We start from the raw sequence: 6,568 nt of genomic DNA on the forward strand, positions 1-6,568 counted from the left end.
CTTTTGTCAGCAGTCACATCATCAATAAATACAAGAGAACCAGTTCCACTGGCAGCCATACATGCCCACGCCATGACACTACCACCACCATGCTTCACTGATGAGGTGGTATGCTTAGGATCGTGAGCAGTTCCTTTCCTTCTCCATACTCTTCTCTTCCCATCACTCTGGTACAAGTTGATCTTGGTCTCATCTGTCCATAGGATGTTGTTCCAGAACTGTGAAGGCTTTTTTAGATGTCGTTTGGCAAACTCTAATCTGGCCTTCCTGTTTTTGAGGCTCACCAATGGTTTACATCTTGTGGTGAACCCTCTGTATTCACTCTGGTGAAGTCTTCTCTTGATTGTTGACTTTGACACACATACACCTACCTCCTGGAGAGTGTTCTTGATCTGGCCAACTGTTGTGAAGGGTGTTTTCTTCACCAGGGAAAGAATTCTTCGGTCATCCACCACAGTTGCTTTCAGAATCAGAATCAGAAGAATGAGCTTTATTGGCCAAGTATGTTTACACATACAAGGAATTTGTTGTAGTGACAGAAGCTCCACAGTGCAACAGAAGGACAGTAACAGGACAGGACACAGGTAATGAAACAAAATAACAGGAAATAGCCAATGACCAATGTACAAAGCAGCAAAAAAAAAAAAAAAAGAAATACACAATATATAATATATAATATAGGCGACTATGTATGTACAGGTCAAGTATGTGCAAATTAGAAATGAGAAAATAAAATAAGTGAGTGTGGTGAATGGATAATGTATTAGTTGTGTGTTTTACGTTTATTTATTGAGTGTTCATGAGATGTATTGACTGAGGGAAGAAACTGTTCCTGTGTCTGGTCGTTCTGGTGCTCAGAGCTCTGTAGCGTCGACCAGATGGTAAAAGTTCAAAGAGGTTGTGTGCTGGATGTGAGGGGTCCAGAGTGATTTTGCCAGCCCTTTTGCTCACTCTGGATAAGTACAGTTCTTGGAGAGTGGGGAGGGTTGTACCAATGATTCGCTCAGCAGTCCGGACTACCCTCCGTAGTCTTCTGAGGTCAGATTTGGTAGCTGAGCTGAACCAGACAGTTATTGAGGTGCAGAGGATGGATTCAATGATGGCAGAGTAGAACTGTTTCAGTAAGTCCTGTGGAAGGTTGAACTTCCTCAGCTGGCGAAGAAAGTACAACCTCTGCTGGGCCTTCCTGACAATGGAGTCAATGTGAATATCCCACTTCAGGTCCTGAGAGATGGTGGTGCCCAGGAATCTGAATGACTCCACTGCAGTCACGGTGCTGTTCATGATGGTGAGAGGGGGGAGAGCAGGGGGGTTTCTCCTGAAGTCCACGATCATCTCCACCGTTTTGAGTGTGTTAAGCTCCAGGTTGTTGAGACTGCACCAGACAGCCAGCTCCTTAACCTCCTGTCTGTAAGCAGACTCGTCACCGTCCTGGATGAGGCCGATCAGTGTGGTGTCGTCTGCGAACTTCAGGAGCTTGACAGAGGGGTCTTTAGAGGTGCAGTCGTTGGTGTAGAGGGAGAAGAGCAGTGGGGAGAGTACGCAGCCCTGAGGAGCTCCAGTGCTGATGGTTCGAGTGCTGGATGTGAATTTGCCAAGCTTTACTAACTGCTGTCTGTCTGTCAGGAAGCTGTTGATCCACTGGCAGACGGAGGTGGGGACGGAGAGCTGAGTTAGTTTATTTTGAAGGGTTTCCGGGATAATGGTGTTAAAAGCAGAGCTGAAGTCCACAAACAGGATCCTCACATAAGTCCCTGGTCTGTCCAGATGCTGCAGGATGAAGTGCAGTCCCATGTTGACTGCATCATCCACAGACCTGTTTGCTCTGTAGGCAAACTGCAGGGGGTCCAGTAAGGGTCCAGTGATGTCCTTCAGATGAGCCAGAACCAGTCTTTCGAATGATTTCATGGCTACAGACGTTAGTGCCACAGGTCTGTAGTCATTAAGTCCAGTAATTTTGTGTTTCTTTGGGACGGGGATGATGGTGGAGCGTTTGAAGCATGAGGGGACTTCACACAGCTCCAGTGATCTATTGAAGATCTGTGTGAAGATGGGGGCCAGCTGCTCAGCACAGATTTTTAGGCAGGCTGGTGACACACCATCTGGACCAGGTGCTTTCCTTCTTTTGTTTTTCCTGAAGACCTGGCACACATCGTCTTCGCTGATTTGAATTGTAGGTGTGGGGGAGAGAGGGGTTGCTGGAGGTGTGAATGGTTGTGTGGAGGGGTGTTCTGGGCGGGTGTGGGGTGATCGTTCAAAACGACAAAAGAACTCGTTTAAGTCTTCTGCCAGGTGTTGATTCTCCAGAGTGCTGGGGGGTGGTGTTTTGTAGCTGGTGATGTCCTTTAATCCTAGCCACACTGAAGCCGGATCGCTGGAAGAGAATTTGTTCCTGAGCTTGTCAGAATAATTCCTCTTTGCCACTCTGATCTCCTTTTCCAGTGTGTATTTGGCCTGTTTGTACAAGACTTTATCCCCCTTTCTGTGAGCATCTTCTTTGGCCTGACGGAGCTGTCTGAGTTTGGCAGTGAACCATGGTTTGTCATTGTTGTAGATTAGATGAGTCCTGGTAGGAATGCACATGTCCTCACAGAAACTGATATAAGATGTTACAGTCTCTGTGAGCTCGTCCAGGACATTTGCCGCAGCTTCAAAAACAGTCCAATCAGTCAGGTCGAAACAGGCTTGTAAATCCCGCTCTGTTTCGTTAGTCCATCTTTTAACAGATCTTAATACAGGCTTCGCAGACTTAAGTTTCTGCCTGTAGGATGGAATAAGATGAACCAAACAGTGATCAGAGAGTCCTAAAGCTGCTCGTGGAACCGAGTGATATGCGTCCTTTATTGTTGTGTAACAGTGATCCAATATATTACTGTCTCTGGTGGGACATGTAACATGCTGTCTGTATTTTGGCAGTTCACGGGAGAGATTTGCTTTATTAAAGTCCCCGAGAATGATTAAAACAGAGTCCGGGTGTTGTTGTTCACTCTCTGTGATCAGATCAGCGAGTTTCTGTAGAGCTGTGCTCACGTGCGCTTGCGGTGGAATGTAAACACTCACGAGAATGAACGAGCAGAACTCCCGCGGCGAATAGAACGGCTTGCAGTTAATGAAGAGCGTTTCTAGATCTGAACAGCACATCTTCTTTAACAAAGTTACATCTGTACACCACCTCTCATTGATGTAAAAGCATGTCCCGCCGCCGCGCGATTTCCCCGTTGATTCTGTGTCCCGATCTGCTCTGATCAGCTGGTAATTAGGCAGATGGATCGCGCTGTCCGGTATGTCGCCATTCAACCAGGTTTCCGTGAAACATAGAGCAGCAGAGTTAGAAAAGTCCTTGTTTGTCCGGGAGAGCAGAAGGAGTTCGTCCGTTTTGTTGGGTAGAGAGCGGAGATTCGCCAGATGGATGCTAGGTAACGCCGTTCTAAATCCGCGCTGACGAAGTTTCACGAGCGCGCCGGCTCGCTTTCCCCGTCTGCGCCTCCTGTAGCGTTTGACCAGAGCTATGGCTCCGCCAACTACAATGTCCAGCAAAACGTCCGAAAAATCAAAAACCGGTAGAAGATTTTGTGGTGTGTTCTGCCGAATGTTCAGCAGATCATCCCTGGTAAAGCTGATCTTATTTGAAAAACAAAAAACAGGAAAAACAAACAAAAACAATACAAACACGGAGGAGCAACGCACAATAGCTGCCATCAGCGGCGCCATTTCCGTGGTCTTCCGGGTCTTTTGGTGTTGCTGAGCTCACCGGTGCGTTCCTTCTTTTTAAGAATGTTCCAAACAGTTGTTTTGGCCACGCCTAATGTGTTTGCTATCTCTCTGATAGGTTTGTTTTGTTTTTTCAGCCTAATGATGGCTTGCTTCACTGATAGTGACAGCTCTTTGGATCTCAGCTTGACAGTTGACAGCAACAGATTCCAAATGCAAATAGCACACTTGAAATGAACTCTGGACCTTTTATCTGCTCATTGTAATTGGGATAATGAGGGAATAACACACACCTGGCCATGGAACAGCTGAGAAGCCAATTGTCCCATTACTTTTGGTCCCTTAACAAGTGGGAGGCACATATGCAAACTGTTGTAATTCATACACCGTTCACCTGATTTGGATGTAAATACCCTCAAATTAAAGCTGACAGTCTGCAGTTAAAGCAAGTTCGTTTCATTTGAAATCCATTGTGGTGGTGTATAGAGCCAAAAATGTTAGAATTGTGTCGATGTCCCAATATTTATGGGCCTGACTGTATGTGCACAGGTGTGTAGTGAGTCTATACAAAGTGACATCGCCATCTACTGGCCTAGCATGAGTAATACCGCATTTTTAGTTGTTTTTATGGATCTGTGTTAAAGATAGGGGATCATTTTGACACCCTTTTCCCCTGTACAGAAAATGTTTTAGTACATTATTGGGTAAATGTACCCTAAATGGATGTGTAAATGAATTTGTGAACCACTATGAATGTTAGGGTTCATATAAATAGAGCTTTCAGAATTTGAAATCAGATTGTATTTATTCGGACTGAATAATGTGAGAGAGATGGTTCATGTCGTCTACAGAAGCAGATTTCCATCCAGTGTTCATTTGTAGGTTATAAAATGAAAACTAAATTCAGTTGCGTTCACAAACACGGTCGTTTATACTTTCATGCTGTCTGTGAGTGAGAGTGAGAGAGAGAGAGAGAGAGAGAGAGAGCGTGTTGTCAAGATCAAACGCATTTAACACAAATGTGCAGCAGTTACTTCATTACTGACCTCTTTAAAACCACAAAACACCCACACCACAGGGATTTTCCACAGGCGTAATGGTATTTATACTGAGCTAATCACATTTTCTGTCCTCTAACCCTAAACATAAGCCTTTTACATCTTTAATAAAAACTGTTTAGTGTGTTTATTTAGCCATTTGAATAACAGCCACATCTTGGATGAAACCTGAACACACACACATTATGAGGCTCATGGTCATCATCTAATGAGCATATCATAGCTTTATATTGTTTAATATAGTAATAAGTATATGATAATGACTACAGACTAACACAAACCCTAAAAGAACACATGAAGACCTGCATTATTTCTGGATCATACTGAAGCGACACCAAAGCTTCAGCTCACGTCTGGAGACAATTTTGGCACTAAAGTATAACAAAGTACAGTTAAACATTACACACCCCACCCACTGCTGCTCAACTCACACTCACACACACACACACACACTATAACACACACACACACGTTTGTTTCTGTGAATTGTGAGGACTTTCCATAGACTTCTTTTATATTTACCAAATTATATTTTCTCTCCCCTAACCCTAAACCTACCCCTTACAAAAAACCTGCTTGCATTCTTACACTTTCAGATAAACATCACTTACTTTTTTTCTTTCCCTCGTGGAGACCACAGGCCAGACCCCACAATGTCAAAAATTTCATATTTTACTATCCTTGTACAATGCAGCATAAACTACTACTACACACACACACACACTATAACACACACACACACACACACACACACTATAACACACACACACACACACACACAAATAATTGGCTTGGACGTAATTTACTGCTCAGTTGGTAATGAAGCATTTCAGCATCTGATAGAAATCAAAGCCTGGGGCTGCTGCGTCCCTGAGAGAGAGACAGATAACATTACTGTGTGTTTGTTGAAAACACAGGAAAGGGAATTTACAGCAATATACCACGGTAATACTCTGTCTGTGCCACTAACATCACAGCAGCTCGTCAGGAGTCTGTCCATTCATTCATTTATATCAGGGTTTCACTGACCGGAGCTCATCAGCTGACGAGAAGCTGGTAATCGATCAATCACCGCCGGTCACCGCATTGTCAGATATTTCAGGTTTTACTATCCTTGTGAGGAGGACACACACACACACACACACACACAACACACAACACACAACACACACACACACTGATGTCAGGTAAATGAGTCCATGCTGTTGTGAAGGTCAGCTGTGTGTGTAATTGTGCGCTGAGGGTGAGAATATAAACACACACTCAATTACAGGCGATTATCGGCTCATGTTACAATAACAAACAGGTTTGATTTACTTTACCTCTGACCGCCGACTGAAGCACATCGTCATGGAAACTGCAGCCAATGAGAGGAAGTGGGTGTGGCTTTGAGAGCAGACAGGAAATCATCAGCTGAAGTTTGACTGAAACACTAGACCCGTGAATAACATCTCTGCTGTCATCCAACCCAGAAATAACAACCATCCTGTATTTACTGCTACTCACACACTTCATCTTTAGAACACTCAAGCCACAAACGGAAGTATTTTCAAATGTCAAACGGCTGAGAGAAATGTTGATGATGATGATGATGAAGAGGCTGCTGGGTAATTTATATGGTTCAAATGCAGAAAGATTCAACGCTTCTTTGTTAACCAGCACTTATTTCCTGTACAGACAGGAAGACTGAGATGAACATATGATTGTGATTGCGCTGTAAATGCGTTCCATTCCTAAAGAACAACTGCTGTGACCCAACAAACAACACACACACACTCACACACACAAACACACTCACA

This window comes from Barbus barbus (genome assembly GCF_936440315.1).
Source record: "Barbus barbus genome assembly, chromosome: 33".
Classification (NCBI taxonomy): Eukaryota; Metazoa; Chordata; class Actinopteri; order Cypriniformes; family Cyprinidae; genus Barbus; species Barbus barbus.